The sequence below is a fragment of the Neolamprologus multifasciatus genome, chromosome 12 (assembly GCF_963576455.1).
Source record: "Neolamprologus multifasciatus chromosome 12, fNeoMul1.2, whole genome shotgun sequence".
Lineage (NCBI taxonomy): Eukaryota > Metazoa > Chordata > Actinopteri > Cichliformes > Cichlidae > Neolamprologus > Neolamprologus multifasciatus.
Window position 1 is genome coordinate 9,651,482 of NC_140450.1, and position 22,231 is coordinate 9,673,712.

Below are 22,231 nucleotides of genomic sequence, written 5' to 3' on the forward strand. Positions count from 1 at the left end.
TGTTGTTTCAGCAACATTAAATTTAAAAACTGTACTTTTGAGTTAAAATATATATTTAGAATTTTAATAAATGACAAATTAAAAGGCATGAACATTTTTTTTTGTATCGAAAAAATATCGAACCGTGACACCAAAGTATCGAACCGAACCGAACCGTGAATTTTGTGTATCGTTGCACCCCTAATATATATATATATATATATATATATATATATATATACACACACACACACACACACATATGTATATCTATAGATAGATAGATTTTTCCCACACGGTGTTAGCATCTCATCAGCTTTTTTAATTATGAAAAGTAGCGTGTTGTATGATTAAAAAGTCAGAAATTGCAGGGACAGGAGCAAATGACAGAGATGAAAAAACAGAGAAATGGAAATGACGAGACAGCCACAATGACCTTTAAGGACTACAGAAAAAGTGGATAAACAAATACACTGACATGTATATTATATGGGCTGAGTGTGGCTTCATGCATGCGTATGTCTCTGCTTCACTGTGTGTATTTGACAGACGTCTCTGTCCCATCCTGTCTGTCTTTGGGCCAGGTGCTGCCTTGTGATAACAGTTCTACCCCCCACCTCTCCTTGCTTCCTTCACCTCTGCTCTCCTCTATCCTGGCCTGACTAAGTCTACTAATTCAACATGCCACCAATGAAAAGCTTGTTTCTGCTTCATCAGTCAGGTCTTTGGAGCTCATTCAACAATAACATCCAGGGTAGAGTTTTAGGAGCTCATTCAGTGTGGCTATCTGAATTTATTTGCCACAGCTGACTCATCTACACTGCAGTATGGAGTTACAATCAGAATGAAAAATAGAGATGGCGAAAGCCTAATGGGGAGAGAACGGAGCTGCTGGTTGGAAGGAGGGTCACATAGACTTAATGAGAAGGAAAAGTATGTCAGAGGTGCTGAGGCACCAAGTCTGACATCTGCACAGGACTAATGTTGTACTGAGCAGATCCCACGTGTGAATGCTTGGATACTGGATTTAAAAACAATGGTTTGCAGTTGCTATTATTACTTTCATTTAGGCACCTGGTTGATTCTTGCAAAGCATATCTTTTTGGAGTTTATTAGTTCCAGACTGAATCCCAAAAATTGCATTAAAAAGAGTTTAGATACTCTGCTTTTGTGTGTTCACGAGTGCTTGTCACTAATTACTTTACTCAATAATAAAGCCAAAGCTACAATGCCTTAATCAGCCAAAGGAAATTGAAAATAACATTTGATATTTTCTTGAACCCCACTATGGAGAAAATTACTGGTTCATGACTGGGAAAAAAAAGATATTGTGAGCTGACCTTATTTATTCTGATTTATGCAATGCAGTTGGACTGCTTTAAGCTGTACTTTTGATCCATTTTGTCTGCCTTGAAAAAAATATTTTAATATTAAGGGACTTTCTGTTTAAATAAAGGTTAAATAAAGGTTATTCTGCCATTTCACCACACCAATGGTGTGCAGAACTGCCATGTAATTTTGCTGGACCAATGATTACAACCACTAATTTAAATTAGAGGTTGTGATACTTTTGGGGATGAACATTAAAATATGTAGTATGTGTAGTTTATATGAATACAAACACATTGTTATTACTTGTATTCTTTAAAGCCAGTCCTATACATTTTAATTTCACAAGAGACCCTAAACTGATTGTTCACAAACTGGATACTTAAATGTTATATCCTGTCACATTTTTGCTTATGTGAGCAGTCAGCACAAGCTCAGTGCATCTCCTTCTCCACCCCTTGGTTTTGCCATGATGGATAGAGCCTGCTGTTATCCTCCCTTTCTCCTCCTCTTCTCCTCCCTTTCCCCTCCCCTGCCCCCTGTCAATAGCAAAGATTTCTGGTGAAGAGAAGAGGATTGAAAAGTGAGAAAAGCAAAGAGTGCAGCGGATACAGAGCCGATCCAAAGGAAAGGGAAAAGAAAATGGTAATAAAAGCACGGCAATGGGATGACAATGGTTAAAGACACAAATAAGAACAAAACAAAAAGTAAACGCATAACTTATCTTTTCTCTTTGCCGCTCAGAGAAACACCTTTAGTCTATGTGCCTGAGTGGTTTCTGACTAAGACTGGATATGACTGCCCATATGTGAAAGAGGCTGCACACAGTGCTAAGCAGGACAAATAGTGCCGCAGTTCCTTGCAGTGTTAAAACAGACATTTATTTGTTAGCAAGACTGCAAAATTGTCTATATCTATGTATTTTTTTCTAAAGAACAAAACAAAACAAAAATCCCCTACTATAAATAAATCTATAACTTATAGGTCACTCATATCACATTATTCCAGTGAGAATATACACACATCATAGCATTTCCCACTGCATTTTCAATCCCCTATCTACTCCCATACTTCCACACTTCCGTCCGTCATCCAGATTCTTGGTTCCCTTCTTGCTGCCTTAACTTTTTACATTTAATTCCTATCAGTGCCTACTCTTTCCTCTCATCCTCTTCACTTTTTCTTCCCCCACATTTATAACAAACTCCCTCTGCTGGCTTTGTTGCATCTACCTCCATCTTTTCCTCTCTCCCATTAGACTATCTGACTGAAGCTCTTATGTAACTCCACATTGAACTCTATAGGCATCTTCCATTTTCATCTCCTCCATGTCTCCATCGCAGAATACTTGTGATTATGGGTATACTAATATCTACTAAAACTGAGGCCTGTGTCTATCTATATCTCTAACTGATCAAATAGGTTAAGTGTTAGATAACTGTCTTGTGGATAGCAGACACGAATGGGTAATATATATACTTTTTTTTTTGGATGGATGACTGGATAGCTGAAAAATTGATTGGCAGGTTCACCGGCAAACTCTTGACTGGCTAGCTATCAGTCTTTCTGGCTCAGTGCATGTATACATTCTCAGGATTGCTTATACAAAGATGTGTATCCATGCATATGTGTGTGTATATGAGGTTATTTGTGCATATATAGTGCAACTGCTGCTTGTCTGTCTATCTGCATGCTGGTTGCTCGATCTGTTTAATTTTCATATAAATTATTTCCTAAACTTCCTAAACACTGCTTCGCTCTGACTGGAGGAGAGAAGAGGAGGTTGAGTAATTTCCATGTCTATAGACTCAAAATGTGTGTATGTATGTATATAGTACATTATTCCAATTTTTTTTTTCTACTTTCCTATGCTGCTCATTATAACCCATCAGTAACTGTAGATATTTTGGTGACAGGTCTCCTGTGATGCCACCCACTACTTCTCATATTATGACAGCTTCTGGGAACAAATACACAAAAACAGCACATGGCATCACATCCTGTAGCTTAATTCTTAAAGCACCACTGGGGTCCTGGCAACTTAGCCTCATCTATCTGTTAAAACTGACATTGCATTTGAAAGAGAGACTGTGGGAAAGTGAGTTAGCGAATTTTTATGTTTTCTGCACACATCAGTCACACATACGGCACACTCACAGGAGTCATGAAAGTCACTTCTGTTTACACGCAGAAATCAGAGTGCTTAAAATGTTTTAGCTGCAATACAAGTGCAAAGTACTAAAAAAAATCACAAAATTCTAGCACTACATAAGGCCATTTAAACAAATACATACAATAATAATCAGAATTATAAAATAATTACACTTTTGATATTGTTTCTTTGATGAATACAATAATCAGCATGTCATCTGATACTTGATACTTTCTACCAATGGGTTTTTATGGACTGGTAAATGGACTGTTTCTTATATAGTGCTTTTCTAGTCTGAGCTCTCAAACCACATGAAGCAAACACTAAACTGAAGCACTCCATACTTAATAGTCTGTTTTGATGTAAAAAGAAGAAGGGCTGGGTAGCAATTTCCAGTAGTGACACTCAGCATAATTACCAATAATATCTCCACAAAAGAAGCTCAAAATACAGCAACACACAAAAAAATATTACAATATTGGACTATGTCATTGCAAATGTTGTTTCTGGCTACAATAAGATTATGAATGGGATTTAAAATGAGCTTCCACACAGTGAGTTTAAAACATGCTGTATGGACCATTAACTAGAAGGACATTGTTCTTTTTTTATCTCTGGATTTTAAATCCAGTTTTCAACTCTCTGTTCAGTTTGTATTGTGTTATACCCCATCCATGCCTTCTACTTTTCTAACGGTCCCCTGAAATACTCATTATACAGACAGTTCTCTGTGATCTAATACGCCTCTGTTGCTTTCGCTATTCTCCATTGGAATATTTCAGTCTATCCCTCCCTCTCTCTTTCTCTCCATCCCTCCCACATGCCACCTCCATGCTGGAGGACTCATTATGCAGACCAACTCTCTCTCTATCTCTCTTATCACTCTCTACTGGAGTACTCATTACTGCTTCTATGTCCCTCACTTCTCTGTGTCTCCTTCTATCTCTTCCATTATATCTTAATGTCTGTATAACATACTCACACAGAGGCACACTGTAATGAGCACCGTAACTTCTGTTCTTTGTGCAAAACCAAGGACAAAAACATACCTTGCCTGTCCTTGAGTTAAAGTTATTATTTACAGACTTTTAAACATGGCAAAATTACATGTTGTATTAGTAACTTTTTTTTGAGAATTTGAGTTTACTAAGATCTACAGACGCATCTCATCTTCTCAAAACAACGCACAGATACTCCACTCAGCAAGTCTAAAACATCTTGGCAAGTGATTCTGCAGAAATATATAATAATAGAGGAGGCTTCAGAGAAGACGTAGAGCCAAGAACACAAGCCTGGTAGGCAATAGCAAAGGATGATGAGTGCATTCTGTATCTATAAAACTTGGTCTTTGCCTGCCAGTTTGCGGGGCCTTCAGTTTCTCTGTGACACAAGACTACACACGAAGAAAGCCATCAGGGAGTTTTGATCAAGAGGTGTGATCCACAAGCCAGACATGCAGCTTGGACTCAAGAATACCACCTGCTGGGTTGTCAGAAATGGATCAGTGATGTTAAAATACCCCAAACATTCACTAACCCTCTGTCACATCCCCAGAGATGAGAGAAATACAACAAATAAAACTCTAACAAACAAAAATTGTGTGAAATGTATGTTTAACATTGCATGTTGATTTGTATAAATTGTTGTATAAATGTTTGATATCACACAATAGATATGGCTAGTAGATCCTAGATCACATATATGAGAGTGTTTGTTTAACTCAGAAGATTGGGGTTCTTATCTCATGTGGGTCTTTTATGATTATTATCTTCTTGTTTGTTTTTTCATTATTTTCCAATTGTGTTATTAATCAGTGCTGATTATAGGCTTAAACACCTAAATGACTTCTCTAGTGTGAAGAAAACATCATGAGTTGGATAAAATTGATTAAGAAACCCTCTTTTTGAACAGATATTATGGTGTCTTGCGGTGGCATGACAGCTCTGCTTCATGCTTTTGTTGCATACTAGGTTTGAAGACACCAGAAGAGATTTAACAGGCACGCCATTACATTTCCCTCCTTCAGGAATTCAACAAAAGTCAGCCTCTTCCCTCCTTCTGTTATTTCTGCAAAGTGATTTTGCTCACACTCCTTAGGACTCAGTTTAGAGAGTTCCCTCTGACCTGAAGCAATTAACTTGCATTATTTCAGGCATTTACTTCATGCTGGCAGAGATCTAGCATAGTGGTTTTGTATCAAGTACAAATTAAATTCATCAGATTGCCTCAGATTATTTTATTACCTACTGCATTGTTCTACATTTGGACATTTTGTGGCCCTTGGTGACATCTGGGAATGTTATACAACTGAGAAATACAGAGACTTAAAATCCATTGAAAGCCACAAGTCTAAATTAAGGAACTGATATTGAGATCAAATCATGGTGCAAAATCTTTAACACTTTATAGGCCACTCATTGAAATACTTGTAAATCTGTGTGTGTACATATGTGCATGTATGTGTGAGTGCAAGAGCATCTGTGCCTAACTGTGTGTGCAAGGTGTCTTTGCATATTGTGCTTTATGGGCAGATAAAGAGGAGGCCTTGCAGGAAAGCTGTCTGGCAACTAATCACAATATGGCTGCTTATATTAATTATCTGACTCTATAACACAAATGATAAACTCATATTATTAAGTGAAACAGAGTAGGCAGGAGCATGGTTGAAACAGTCAATAACATGAGAAAGACAAAAAGTGAGATACAGATTAAGTATAGACAACAAAATAAACAGGATAGATGGCAAACTATTTATCGTTTCCTATTCTTTAATTTTTGTCTTTTCTCACTCATTCCTTCTTGTCCCCATATTTCCGTTTCCCCTCTTAATTTTCTCTTTCATTCTCTTCTTCCCTGAGAGATACAAGCAAACAAAGCTTTGCAAGCCCTGGAGCTCTGTGGTTTCCCTCTATAGGGGTTGGAATACAACACAGAATTGAGACTACCTTCAGAGCCAAAGATCATAAAGGAGATCAAACCATGTAAAACACGCTACTTTAAAAAAATTCACTGTGTTTTTGTGTGTGTGTGTTTGGAAGAATGTGTATTTGTTTGAATGCGTGTAAGCTGGAACATTTTTCGTTAAGTACTGCTAAGATTAGAACTGAGGGGGGTTTTACAGGGGAGAAGAAAAGACAGCAGAAAACGGAGTAAAGACTGGAGGCATCTCTGATGCCTTTGCTTTTCCAACAAGCTGCTCCAACAAATGTGTTTAACATCCATTTACAGTGTTATATCCCTTTCATACACATGGCCTAAAATGAAATTGTAGAACATCCTATTTATTCATTCTGCGTCTTTGCCAGTTTTGGAACTCTTTTTAAAAAATCTATACAGTATACTGAGTTGTAAAGCAAACAGTGCACTAGATACTAAAGGCAAAGCCTGAAAAAACTGAAGGGAAACGAGGAACCATAAAAAATAAAATAAAAAATGACAGGAAAGAGAGAGGGATTGAAGAGGAAGAAATAAAAAAACAAAAAAAAATGAGACAAGTGGGGATTTTGCTTTGAATAATAGCCTATTCATCAGTGCTAATTTGCTAGGCTAATGTTCTCACTGAGCTTAATGGGGAGATTAGCCTGGCAAATTAGCACTGATAAACGAGCAAACATGAATCATGGTGGTCAATCATAGAGCCAGCCATGTATTCATACCATACTACAGCAATGAGAAGCATCTGTTTAAAATGTGTTTTTAGTTCGAGTTCAGCAATTAACTGCCCTTAACGATCACGCTGCCTTGCAATAAATGTGCAGTATAATAGCAATGGATAGAGATGCAGACAGGGACCAAAATAACCAGCTGTACAACAATAACATGAACTGACATCTTTGCTTTCCCTACTTTGAACTTTAAATGAAATGGATTGGAAATGCATAAAAAAATGCATAAAGAAAATAATGACATTAATGAAGCAGTTCTAATGGTTATTTGAAATGCTAAATCTGCTACATATTAACTAAATGAGCATTTGCAAATTCTAAAATTAGTTTCATGTTGCATTTAGGTATGACATGCTGTACTACGAGGTTTGACAGAAGAATCTAAAGTGTGCAAAGAGTTAAGACAGCCTGCTGTTCCCTGAGGAACCGGCTCATTCTAAAATCTAAAGGGACTTCAGAGGCTCTTCAATTCCTTCATTAATAAGTAAGATGATCATTAAAGTTTTACACATTTACAGTGTGTGAAGCTCTTATCCAGAGTGATTTGACAATGAGTGGAATAGTAGAGCAAGCTTGAATTTCCCCGATCACAATATTACAAGCCATCCCTGGATTATAAGGGTCACAGCAACAGTAACCTGTGACAGATTATTCTTGAGCACTTACAAAGATAGCATACAGAAGTTTAAAGTCAAAGAATAGAAAAACAGTAAAAAAGTGCTTTTTACTGTGTGATCTTGGAGGATCAAGGAATTGTTTATTGTGAAGGTCCATCAAACTGTATCTAATCTATAGGGGTGGAACATGCCTGGAATAAAGAGTAACAGCCTTATTTTCCGGGCGGGCATCTTCGGTGATTGCACAGCTCAGAATCAAACTCATACACATCACTGGAGAAGTTTGATGGGAAATTTTGAGTCCAGATTAGCTGAACTTTAAGCACTCAACCATCACTTTATTTATTGAATTTTTTGCCTGAAATAATAGCTTCTTCTTTGGAGAGACATCTAAAAAAAACATGTGTCACTACAACCAAGACGGAAAACATTTTGGCAGGTTTATTTCTGTCTGCTGTGTTGGAAATATATTTTCTGCAACAACACATAGCCTATTACTGCCATGGTAGATAAGCAATCATATGTGTGAAAAAAAAAACTGCTGTAGTTTTGATGGTGTTCACTGGCTCAGTGGGTAAGTACGACAGCCATTCAATAGCTGAATTGCTACTGAAAAGGAAAGAGGGGCACAGTCACACTTGATCAAGCACAAATAGGGTTCTTCTGTGAGGGAAAAAGGGGTCAAAACCTGTCTTTTTATTTCCCAAGTACATGTTTTTAAATTTTGAAATACAAGAATTTAAAAATAAAAGTAAAGAAATAAAAAGAAGGAGTGAGTGTGTTCACAATTGTAGCATTTTGTAGGACAAGTTCTTGGCCTTTTTGTTTTTTTGTAATATAAAAGCTATATAATGTAGGTAATTTAAACAGTTACCTGATGTTCTTTTATACTGTAAGGTAAAGACCCTACAGCAATAGAGAGAAAACCCTAAAAGATCAGTCAACCCCCTATGAGCAAGCAATTGGTGACAACAGGAAGGAAAAACTTCCTTTATCCAGGAAGAAACCTCCAGTACAGCCAGACTCAGGGAGGGGCAGCCATCTGCTGTGACTGTCTCCGGTGCGGAGAGAAAGATGGGACAAAAGACGCTCTGGAAGAGAGCCAAAGATGAATAATAAATAATTATTACATGCAAAGTGATGTATAAAGACATAGTGAGCGAAAAAAGGTGAGTGAAGAAGAAACACTGAGTGCATCATGGGAAGGCCCCAGTAGCCTAGGCCTATTGTGCTGCAACTAAGGGAGTCATCTGATCCAACCCTAGCTATATATTTTCATCAAAAAGGAAAGTTTTAAGTCTAGTCTAAAAAAGTAGAGAAGGTGTTTGTCTTCCAAATCCAAACTGGGAGTTGGTTCCACAGAGTGTTCCACAGGGGCCTGAAAGCTGAAGCTGAAAGCCTAAGTGCTCTATTGGACTGAAATGTTACTTTAAGGTCTTTAAGATAAGTTGGGACTTCATTATTCAAGATTTTGCATGAGAGTAGAAGGATTTTAAATTTGATTAAGAGGAAGCCAATGAGGAAAAGCCAGCATGGGAGAAATATCCTCAGTCTACCTGAGCAATGGATCAGCCTCATGACCCACACTCGTTCAACCTTAGACTGTCGGTTTAAAGCATCGTGTGGATACTGATGCACAGAAATAAATGGACTGGTTCTTATATAGCATTTTTCTACCTTAGCACTCAAAGTGATTTATACAATATGTCTTATTCACCTATCCATACAAGTACTGTTTTATGCTTAACCCTTGTATGGTGTTCGGGTCTGTGAGACCCGTTTTCAGTTTTTTTCAAAAGAAAAATGAAACAATTCATTATTTTTTCAACCTGAAATTCATTGGCGTTGGCTTATTTTCTGTGAAGAACATAAATCCGAACTAATTTTCAATGACCTCATACTGTACCTCCCCCCACGCATTTACATTACATACAAGGTGTTCGGGTCCACTGGACTCAGGTCTAATAAAAGTGTTGAAAGTGTAGCTCCTGTGTTCCCACACTCTGTCTTCCTCCTTTCTGGTGCTGCTGATAGTGTTTTCTTCCCCTCCTGCTCCCGCACAAAGTTGCAACATTGTTGAAAATTCAACTATCAACCCCATCTGCTCTTACATTCCCACACATTTTACCCTCTTTCTTGAGGGATCCAAATTTTATTTTCTCATACCCTGTCCCACCTGCAAATTAGGGGCATAATACTATAAATAAGACTTTGCTGATCAAGATGGCAAAAGATTATCTGCTGCGAGGGCCATCCAATTGATTTTGGAAGCGAGAGGAGCTTCGGATGATGATGTTGACAAAGAGGTTTCAGAATATTTCACATTTCTGAAAATTCAGAGTCTGACAGTGACTTTGAAGAAGAGGATGAGGTTGAGCACCATTTAGTAACAAAACGAAGACGAGTACCCCATCTGCAGCCAGCTCCAGGACCAGAACAAGCCCACCAGACAGCAAGTGAAGAAATATGGATGTCAATAACTGGTGACATTGAATGGTCTTCTTGCCCAAGAAATGAGCCACCCTGCAGAGCTGCTACTGTGATAAGCAAGGGCCAACACGGCTGACAGTTACTCATGTGCAGGACATCAAGTCTTCATTTGAGCTTTTCATCCCAGATTCCATCCAGAAAATTATTCTGGATTGCAGTAATCTAGAAGGAAGGTGTGTTTTTGGAGAGAGGTGGAAGGAGATGGACCAAATTCATCTAAGAACTCCAAAGGCCTACTTTGGGGTTCTTATCCTTGCAGGAGTTTTCAGGTCCAAAGGGGAATCCACAGAATCCCTGTGGGATGCAGAAACCGGCAAGAACCTTTCCGTGCATCAATGTCTCTGGAAAACTTCCACAAAATTTCCAGGATTATCCGTTTTGATAACCGAGACGACAGACCAGCTCGACGGCAGAGAGACAAGCTAGCTGCCATCAGGACAGTGTGGGATAAGTGTGTGCACCACCTCCCCCTGTTTTACAACCCTGGGCCTAATGTCACCATTGATGAGCAGCTGATCCCATTTAGTTTTGAAAACATATTGCTTCACGTGTAAATGTGTTGTGTCTTTCCACTCACTCCACTTGATTATAACTGATTTATGTTTTTTATAACATTTTATAAAAAATAAAAATAAAAACAAGAAGCACATTAATTCATAAATGTGATCTAACAAAGGTAAAGGGAAAAAATTAACTATGTTTGCTATTCATATGGCTCGTAATTGGGATGAAGTAAACATCTGTTTAGTAATTTAACATAAAATTGTTTGATAGTGTTAATTTGGAAAGCCAAAACTCTAGCGGGTCCACCAGACCCATGAACACTGGCTGAGTAACAAAAATATGAACACCACACAAGGGTTAAGTGTGTTCTATCTATCAGTCACAAAAGCTGTGGTTTATTATCTTGCCCGAGGATATTTCCAATTAGTAGATGACCTGCTGTATGTCCTGAGCTACAGCCACACCAAACATGAATAAGATAACAATAGAAAACATAACAAAGACGGTCACTGATTGATGGTTCTTTCAGTTGCTTTGTTCTCTGGTGGTGCAGCAGCCCTGCTGCACTACACACGTGAGTCTGTGCACTACGTACATCAGACTAATCAATAAACAACGCAAGCTTTTATGGTGATCTTTCCCTAATCATCATGAAAATTTCCAGTATAATTTTTGCATGAAAGTTGTCATTGATTTTATTTCAAGTCTGCAATTCACATAGTCCTGTGGCAGTCATCATGGTGTCTGGAAGGTCATATGCATGACAGCAGTCATGTTCACAGCATAGTTAATTTATTGAGTAAAATCTAAGAACTGAAACAAAAAACATATATATGAAAACTAAGATAGTGCTTGGTTTTATGGATAAATAGAAGAAAAGGGGTTAGAACACGAACGGGGTATGTTGGACAAAGGATGTTGAAGATGGAGCTACCAACGAGAAGCAAAAGAGGACGAACTATAGGAGGTTCATGGATGAAGTAAAGGAACACACGCAGAGGGTTGGTATGACAGAAGAGGATGCTAGAGATAGTGTCAGATGGTGTCATATGATCCACTGTGATGAGCCCTAACAGGCACAGCTGAAAGAAGTAGAATATATGATGTTGAAAACAATTACAACATGCTCTGCAGCTCTTGGTTGTTTTTTCACTTCGGATTTCAACTAATATTTATGCTGTCCAATGGTCATTGAACATCGGAGCCAAGCCAGATTTCCTGAATACTGCCACATCCTGCATTTCAGCTGCAGGGAGATACGGACCAAGAGTGTCGGCAGCATACAGTCCAGATTTCTCCTCTGCCCTCCAGGACTGGGAATGTGATAAGGAGAGAGCGAAATTGTGCACAGAATTTAATAGGTCTGTGCTGCTGATTTGAATGTTTATGATAACATGGATCTACAAGTAAAGGCGTGACATGTGTGTTAGTTAAGGCATTATGTAAAACAATTCCTCAAAATTAATTTTACAGTTTGACTTCAATTCACCACGTCAGCATCCACATTGCCAGTTTTTACATCTCCAAATAGGTTTATGCTTATGGGTAAGACTGTCTGTGCAATTGCACACATTTTTCCATCTTTTGTTTTTAGAAATGCCAAGGTGGTTTGCAGAGAAGTGCACATCTTTCTAAGCTTGTTTTGTGCATACACTATATTTATAAATGATACCCCTGAGGTATATGTTTAAGAGTTGGTCATTTCACCAAAATCTGGTCTGAAGAACAGTGTTTCCACGTATGGAATATACAGTATGTTTCCACGTGTTGTTTTAGAAGATGCAGTGAAAAAGAGAAAATAACAAGTAAAATATCAGCAAATGAAGAACCATTAAACACAACACTGAGTCCAGGATTACATACTCTATGTAACACAGGTTCATTTATGTGAGAGGGGTAACACACAGAGACAGATAACCATTCACACATATGGGCAATTTAGAATCACCAGTTAGCCTAACCTTGTTAATTGCATGTCTTTGGACTGCGTGGCAAAGTCTGAGTACAGGGAATTATTTTTTGCTACTGAAAGGGAGGTGTGTCCCCTTAGCGTGGCCGTGTAAACATGTTTATATATTTTACACACACACACACACACACACACACACACACACACACACACACACACACACAAAAAACAAAACAGTAGCCTGCAAGATGAGAGTGCAGAAAGAAAAGGAAGGTATACTAAAAGGGAAATCAGTACTGTGAGGAGCAAGTTTGTATAAATTAAAAATGAACAGAAAGAAAATACATATGAAATGTTGACCATATGATCACACTATTTACACCAGAAAGTCTCTGAAGCATGGAATGATTCCACAACAATGGAGGACCTTGTAGATAACAGCGCACAGAAAGAAGTACACTTTTCTGATAAAAATGCATTCACAGATCCAGTTTAAGCTGTCTTCATTGCATTGAGTAAAGTGAGTAAAGAAAACAGCAAAAAGATTTATAACAATAGGCCCTACCTGGCAGAAGTCCTTAAAGGATTACTGGAAATGTAGTGACTTTTGGCTTTTGCATTGTATCTCTGTGGCAGAGTACCAGGGTGGGTAGTATTATTTGAAGAAGTTTTGCAAATGTCTTAGACAGGTGAGAGGATGAGAGGCAAATTATTGAAGCTCAGTCCCAATTAAAGCTTGCAAAAACTAATGCTGCAAAAGATGTACCAATATTAAATCAGTGTGGATATCAAGAGTGCCTTTGGCCCACCAAATTAGTATCCACTGGCTTTCATATTTTTCCTCCCGTTGTCTTTCCCGTTTACTAAAAAGCATATGACGACCGCTTTTTTTGGTTTTTGAAAAGGGGCTTTGACACTGTGCTGTTTTTAATCAACGCCAAATCAAATTTTTAACGCAATTACCACATCTAGAGTGCAGAATGACTCAAAATCCCTGAAATGTTTCTGTCAACGCATTTCAGGCAGTTTGTCCAAGTTACCTTCGCACATGCGCAAATGGGCAGTTGATCTGGTAGTGACGGGCAGCTGAACCAATCAGCTCAATATGGAAGATGATAAACGTTCCTTGTTTCAAGGACTTGAAGTGCCTCCCGAAGAGTGACAGAGAGAGTGGATAATGTTTACAGAGTTTTTTTGTTAACACGAATGTTCAAGATGTTCAATAAACATGTTAAGTGCGGATATTTTCCCTTTTTCTCGAGTCTATTTCCTAATGCTAAATGAGATGTGATTAATATAGAATAAAAAAGAATGATATTTAATGTGATTAATCAAAATGAATCCAGTTACCCCGTGTATGAATCTGATTAAACATTTTAATTGTTTGACAGCGTTTATATATATTACATATTAGTGTATGTTGAAGAAAACTATTCAAATTCTCTTTGAATTTAAGTATAAATTCTTTGTGTTTAGTCTGCATTTATTTCATTATAATGCATAAATGTCAGTTACAAGCTTAAATATAAATTTAAAAGAATCTAATTGCAACCAGGCTATTGATCAAGTAATTGTGATTAATCGCGATTAATAACAGAAAATTGTGAGATTAATTAGTTAATTTTTTCAGCACTAATATATATACATATATATACAATTATACATATGCATGCATCACACTTATCCTGCTACACAACACATAATGTGTTCCACAATAATTCCCTTTTGGAGTAGGAGCCAAAGTGCAGCCACAGTTCAGCCAGCATGCAGTAAAACCCGCGACTTCTACAATGGGAACATCTGTAGCTTATTTCAAGTGGGTCCCAGAATAATAAAACAGACAATAGTTTTCATGAGCCTGGGTCCCAGGCCAAGATACTAAATAAGTGGAAGGAAAAAAATAGCTTCAGATTTTTCATGAATAAAAATATCAACTTCTTCTCCCCCATCTTGTTAAAATAAAAACAAACTTATCCCAATATCCTTTTTATCTCCTGGGGTAACTTAGAGGTAAATGCTCAAGCACACTGAAAACCACACACAGCACACACACACACAGCACTTGGTTTAAAGGAGCTAACTCATGCAACTGGTACATCCTCAGCACAGAGGAATACAAGAGCAGCATAGAGGAGCCCTATTTCTAAATGGAGCTCTTCTATCCTGCAACAAGGAGTAGCATGAACAATAAACACAACACAATAACCGGCCACGCATTTCCATTATAAGCATCCCTAAGTCGGGCACTGGCAGAAACCAAACTCAAAGAGTGGTAGAGCCACGGAAACAAACACGAAGAAAAGAGACAGGAGGGATATTTGTTTTGAAGAGAGGAGAGCTAAACTAAGACATGGGCCACATGTACGTGTGCAGAAAGGATCATCATCATATCAGTAACTGAGCTTAAAGGTCAACAATGTTTAAGTTTCAGTTCAAACACACACTGGTACACAAACACGTTAATTACAATATCAGTGACAATGTCAATCACTTTGGAAGTGAAACTGCCAAAATAGGGTGCTATCTCCTTCTCCCTGAGTCTATTCCTTGCTTCTCTCCTCTGAATTTTTTCTTCTCTTCCATGTCTACCTCTGTCTATTTTCCCTGCCCTGACACACATGCACAGTCCCATAATGCACAAACACTGGCGCTATCTCGAGGCTGATGGCTGTCACCTTTGTGTATTCAGCCTCTTTCAGGAGCCAGCAATGCAAATAACAGCCTCATGAATATTCAGGACAGAAAAAGATAGAAGGACGTAGAGAAGAGGGTGGGAGAGAGAGAGAGAGAGAGAGAGAGGACGAGAGAGGAGAGAGAGAGGAGAGAGGAGAGATGAGAGAGAAGAGAGAAAGGAGAAGTAGGAAAGCTAAGTGATGACAGGTAAACTATGGAGAGAAAGTAAGGACGAATGCTGTAGACAGAATGATAGCAGGGGCTGGATTAGGGGAATAAACACATAGTGATTGACAGTGTGGGTTAAATAGAACCGAGTAGGTGTTTGATGTGTGTATGTCTTGGTCATGGACTGTTAACCAGTTTACCATCTTTCCTACGTCTCAGGGGGATTTGAGAAAATGAAAAGGTGGCAATGGCTGTTGCAATGAAGGGAAACATATTTAACAGTTACAACTGTTTAACAGTTAAAGTGGCTCCATAGCAAAAGATGTCTGGTTCAATTCTGGAAGGAAACACAAGTCCCTTTGGGGTTGTGTCACAAATTGCATCTGGTGTTTATGACTACATAAACTTCACTTAATTTCCTGTACGTTCCTGGCAACGTTTTATAAATCACCACTGTGTACTGACACTCACAATCTTTCACATATGCATCTTTATTGAATGCACCTTGTCACATTGGTACTGTAGCACAACTCCTGAGGTCGCTCAGGCAAGTCATTGTGGTGACCTCTCGTAACAGACACACCCCACTGATGTGCCACTGAAACAACACCAAAAGATCTCGTTCTGCGTCGGCACCCTAACAAATCTATTGCCACTCTTGGTTATGAAGATGAAAATGACATGTTGCTTTACAGAGAATAAAAAAAAGTGGGATTTATTTTTCATCTGAGGAGCACTGCGTTCCTTATTCTTTCAACTCGCAGCAGATCAAAGCTGCAATGTGTTTTTCTGACTACTAGTCAAAGCAGTCAACCTTGACTTTATGTTGTTAAGATTAAAGACTTAGCAAAGAATAGCTTCCTTACACATCCATCAGTGTGGGAAAATTTTGATCCTTTAGATAAACATGATGAAAGCTGTCTTCAGCACTCACTTGTAGGTTTTGGACAGGATTTTTTTTTAACTGTTTATTTTTTGACATTGCTAGCCTGGCAAATTGTCAATATGCCTGTGTGTAAATTTGTAAGAATGGTTGATTGACTGACACAGACTAATGCATATACACATATTAGGACCATAGTCCATCCAATAAGTACCAGTATTAGGAGCACTAAAACATAATCAAAGTATATCCATAATGAGTATATTGTAGGGTTGAGACTAAATATAGAAGTGATCTTGTTAAAAGGCATTTAGCGCTATGAAGTTCATATTTTATCCAACCATAACCTTGATCTAAGCCTAGCAAAGTAGTGTTGTTACCTAAAAGAAAAAAATGAAAGCTAAGTAATGACTGAAACTTCATGTAAGATTAAAATATGATCAAAAATAATTCAAAGTCTAAAAATAACCCAAAAACTTGGCACAGAGGATCAAGAAATCAGATCTCTTGAAAGGAAGCTGTTTCCGTTCAGTCCTAACTCACAGACCTTTTAACACTTGTTCATGTCTAATTATCCAGTCAATAATGCAACAAGACAGTTAATGATTATATATGAAAAATTATGTATATAGGGAAAAGAAATATATCCAAGTGACTATGGACAATTAGACTTGTGACCTTTAATGTGATACATTTTCCTTCAGGCAGTTTGAATACATGAAGGATTTTTTTCTTCTCACAGTATATGCATGAGCACATGGCAATTCAAGCAGGGAATAGGCTAAAGAGAGATATACAGTATCCAAGTGGAGGTACATGCTGTCTTGAGCTCAATTTAATGGCTAAGGTGATTATTTAGAGTGCTGTGCTGCCTCTGCAGAAGCACAGACTGAAATAGAGAATGGACAACAAAAGTGATCTCTGATCTAAGGGATGTAAAAGATTTCCTTTAGCGAATATGATAAATAGACTAAAAAAAGATCTAAGCACAAAGGAAGACAGCAATACAGAGAGATGGGCTGGAAAAAACGGGAGATACTCGGGTGTAGTAAAATGTTTAACATATTAAACTTATAGGTGCAGATGTCTTAGTGAGTATATGATTTTCATTTTACTTCAGTCTCACTGAATAAAAAAAAAGTGATTTTTGTAATAAAATTTAACGTAGTTGGAGAACTAAAGTGACTTTTTTAACTAATTAAGTATGTATCTATTTGTTAACTGTTTATCATGGCTGGAACTTATTACTTATTTTATAGTGGAAGACGGGGTACAGCCTGGACAGGTTGTTATTCTATCACAGGACCAACACAAAAAGAGGTGAAAAAGCTACCCACTGTAAGCAAGCAACTTAAATTATTTATATCATATTCAGATTTTTAGATTTCATTCTTTTTGTCCCCAGAAGAGAGGTGGGTCTTCATAATGTGACTGAGTAATTTTATTAGTATTTAGCCATACTAATCATATGCTTTACTCAAAAGCATGCACACACTCGCACAGATATACACAGTTCAGAAAATACAACTGATTCTGCCTTCATCCTGGTGAGAGAGCCTTTGAGGTGAAATCGATGGTGGAGCTTTGTGGAATAAAGGCATGCTCGGCATTCTGTGTGTGTCTGTGTGAGAGAGAGATACAGAGGGTATGGTGTGTGTGTGCAGTGTAACCACCAGAGAGGACAAGCTGGTCCTTAGAACTACATCTCCCCTCTGATCCTAGGAAAAATCCACTAATCCCTACACATACACAAGCAAACACACACAGAAACAACAAATGGGAAAATAATTAAACCAGCAAGTAAACTAGGAAACAGGAAAAAATATAAAGACATACACAATAAAAATAGATAAGATTTATGCAAAGATGAAATATAGTGCATGTTGGTTTTCTCAAGCCAGTAAAGTGACAGCTTTATGTCCGTCAGACATAACAGATTTCCTTATTATGTCCAAACCTTATTCAATGTCAGTATAACAGGAAAGAAAAGTGATGCCAGTGAAGAAGCAATGCTTGTTTTCTTTGGCACTAGATATTACATATAATATATGACCCTTAAGGTCCAGTTAAGCTGCATACTTGTCTCAAACTTAGCACAAAGGAAGAGAACATTTATCTTCTTGAAATCAGATTTGCAGCCATTATAAGATATTTTGAGTCATTGAAAAAAGGATTTTGTTTTTCTTGAAAGCTGCTTGAACCTGACATTTGTTTAGGATGTGTGGGTTGATGTTGCAGCTTTAAGTGTCAGTTTCAGCACTGCTGTAATTGGTGAGCATACTACAGGTTAAAAAATGTGTACATTTTACACATTGTATTCTGGATTATAATTACGACTCGAAAAAACCCATCGTCCATACTGAGTTCCAGATACTTACTTGAACATTTCTTCACCTGAACAATTAAACCAAGTGAATGCTTGCTTGATTCGCAGCTGTTGCACAAAACAGTGGAGCTGGGGTACGTCCAACCACAGGACTAGGATTGTTTTGTGAGAAGCAACTAAATTAATTTCTAGCTGGTTGAACTTTCAAAATAAGACCAAAGGGACTAACAGTGTGAAAAAACCTGAAATGTTTCTAGATCAGACTTTCATTGTTTTAAGTAAAAGTAGTCAGGGTGCTTCCTTTCAAATTTCCAGAAAAGCACACCTTTGAATTGGTCTATGGATTAAGATAAAAATAAACAATATACAGACAACAGAAGCAGAAAGAAAACTTCTTTCCCTTTCAGTAATCTATCGCTGTCTATCTACATTTCACACACACCCGCGCACACAAGGCATTTATCCCCTCATCAGTAATCATCTCACTAATTAGCTAACCAAACAACGATAGCACAGTTCAAGATGACAGCTTTTTAATGAGGGAGATACTAATCACTTTGACCCTCAGCCTGTCAACATTCCCACTGATGAAAAATCCTGAAATTCTCAACTAATCATTGATTCAAAGCATCAAAATGCTATGACAAGGGTTTCTACAGATTTAGACGATGTTAAATACTTTTCACTGAATGCTGACTGAATTGGAGCTGCGCCGAACATGAATCCGTCATCAAGTTTTGCCCTGATTTTCCGCCTTTTGAAGTTACAGGCAATGCTGTCACTGATTAGTGAGCTAAGAGATTCTAACTAATTTGCCTGGTTTGGTTTTATTTTTTATTTGAGCAATTTTCTGCTCTGCTGATCTCAGATTTAATCAATTAAAAAGTAAGTTCTTGATTTGTATCATTTGTTACTGAAGGGTGCAAACCATATCGTAGAGACTGCAACAATAGCTTAGATTAACAAAATATACTCTGGGTTGGTTCAAGAGTTTGTCCAAGAACTCTAATTGCCTTTATGCAAAAGGCAATAGAACAAGCAGAAACAAGGCTGTGAAAGAGCATCCATCCCGAGGAAATGGCCAGATAGAATGTGCAAGCTTTTATCACAACCCATTATTATATTTTAAAGTTGAGCAACCTCTAACAAAGAACAGAGAACAATGTGTTCTGGTGCTGGCACAGAGGAGGATGGAACTTGGCCTCACAGAAACTAGGGAAATTAAGTTTGTAACATGGGACTACCCTTGAAAAAACATAGCATACAAGGCCAACCATTATCCAAACTTTTTACAGCGCCGTTTACAGAAATCATTTTTTATAGACATTTGGATAAGTCCTTCTCACTCGTGGGAAGAAAATAGACTGGAAGTCTAAGTAAGTAACAGCCACTTTAACTGAAGACACTGATGTAGTAAAGGAAATGAAAACAAAAGACAAACTTGAAACAAACTTGAAGACCAGTAGACACTGTAAAACACCTAGAAACACCATAGCACAGATTGCGTGGTCAAAAACAGACAATGTTCACCTCTGCTGTCTACATAACACTCTCTTTTTTCTGATCGGATACATATGACCTTAGTCTCCTCATTGTATCATTTTAAGGATGTGCCATTTAACAAAAAGCATGTTGGAAGAAAGAAGTAAAAAGCCCAGAGAAAAGAAATGAAACCTGTCAGCGAGCACAGCATTGAAGATGAGTTACCTAAATGAATGTGCAGCTAATAAGATGGAAGTGAAAAACAGTGACATAACAAGATAGAGAAAAAAAAAACTTATGACAAACAACCCATCTCGAATTTGTAAAAAGAATAACACAATGAGCACAAAAACAGACTGGCTTTTTTTCTCAGGTGTTTTCTCCTCCCCATGTTCTCCTCTTTGCCTTTCAGAAATACAGGCTAAGGCACAAAGAGTCCAAGAGTCAATTTATGCTTGACCCATTATCACAGAGTTCTTTGATTGTTTATAAAAGCCCAAGCTTGTGCGTGTCAAAAACGAATTAGAAATTCATCTAGCATGTCTGTTCTGTTAATTGATGATGTTTCGTTTCACTCAGTCACATGGTTAATGAGCAGACAGTAGCTCTGTGAAGGGGAGTTTGAGAAAAACATTTGTCGAATGTCTGTTTCTACACAACAGTATTTTTTTTATATTTTGAAAAAAAAATTAATATTAAAAAAAACTGACTACTTGAAAATTGAATGATGAGAAAGTGGCTGCTAGTTATGTTTAAAATATGAGCAAGAGCCAACTGGGTTCCAGCCCCCTGGTGACCCTGAATTGGATAAGTGGAAGAAAATGGATGGATGAATTTTTACTTCTAATTTTCTTCTTAGCCCATAAAAGGATATTAATGAACTCAAAGCAGCGTGGTAGTAACAACATTACACGCGGAGAGCTATCTACTTTAAAACCACATTAGATGTTCAAAGAGAAGTTGAGTGGTAACAGAGATGTATCTGGTGAAACCTTTAACTTTGTTTAAATGTAGTCAAAGTAGTAGAAAAAATGAAACATTTAAAATGACCAGAGTAAAAGCTATGACTGGAAAAAAGAACTGGAGGAGGAAGACTTGGCAGTATAACTTAATCAGTACCACACTTTTAGACAGTTTGAGCTCATTGTCTGTAGACATGTAGTTTCTTCCCAAACTGACAGAATCATGTGTGGTTATGTGAGACTACAAGCTCAAGGCCAGGTGATACAGGAAGGATGCCCAGTCCAATTTAGTTAACACATGCTGCCTCTTGTCATTGGTCCTTCCATCTTATTCTTAGTTAATTTTTCAGAAGTACGAAGAAGAAAGGCAAGTGAATTGCTTTACCTTCTTACCCATTTCTCTTAAGACTTTTCTAATAATTTTCTTTTTCATTTCTTCCATTTTCTAATATTTCTCATTCTTGTATGTCTCTCTCACTCGTTTTCTCTCCGTGTCCCTCCATCTCTTCAGCAGTTTATCATAATCACATCACCTCAGCGTAATGGAGCACACTTAAGGCTTATTATGTGTCGTACACATACATACTCACACACCCGCTCACGCACAGGAATGAAATCCACTTAAGCCTTATTACATGTCTGACTCTGCGTCTAACATGGGAGATTATCCATTGAACTGTTTGCTTGGGCAAAGGGCAAGACTTGCAGGTAGGACACACACACACATATAAACAGGCACATTTCTCAACTGAGACATAAAGATAGGAGATAAGTGGAATATGTAAAATAGAAGTTGGACGTTTTTCAAACGTGGAAAAATGAGTGGACAAACCTAGGAGAGAAAAAACACTGAACGGAAGCAGAAACAACGCATAATTCGAGATAGCCACAATAAATAACAGGCCTGGCATTAAAAAAGGAAAGGATGATTTTTATTCCATACACTTTCTTTCCATTGCAGAACCAGGCACAACTGCATACCCACAAGACAATGTGTAAACATATACACAACAATGGTGTTCCACGATGAAGGCAGAGACAAAGTGTCTGTAGGGGGAACCAAAACATCACATCTCATCACTTCAACAGGTA

The 22,231-nt window shown here is 37.8% G+C and overlaps 1 protein-coding gene and 1 long non-coding RNA gene across 2 annotated transcripts in view; both read right to left on the bottom strand.

The window, feature by feature from the left end:
- Positions 1–22,231, bottom strand: part of LOC146506426 (transmembrane protein 132C) — a 265,985-nt gene that overhangs the window by 142,702 nt on the left and 101,052 nt on the right. The gene's annotated exons all lie outside the window — the stretch shown is intronic.
- LOC146506429 (uncharacterized) lies at positions 5,099–15,438 on the bottom strand. Its single transcript, XR_014877327.1, has 2 exons — positions 10,306–15,438; positions 5,099–10,222 (listed from the first exon to the last, which is right to left on the bottom strand). It is a non-coding gene; the product is annotated as an uncharacterized LOC146506429 (long non-coding RNA).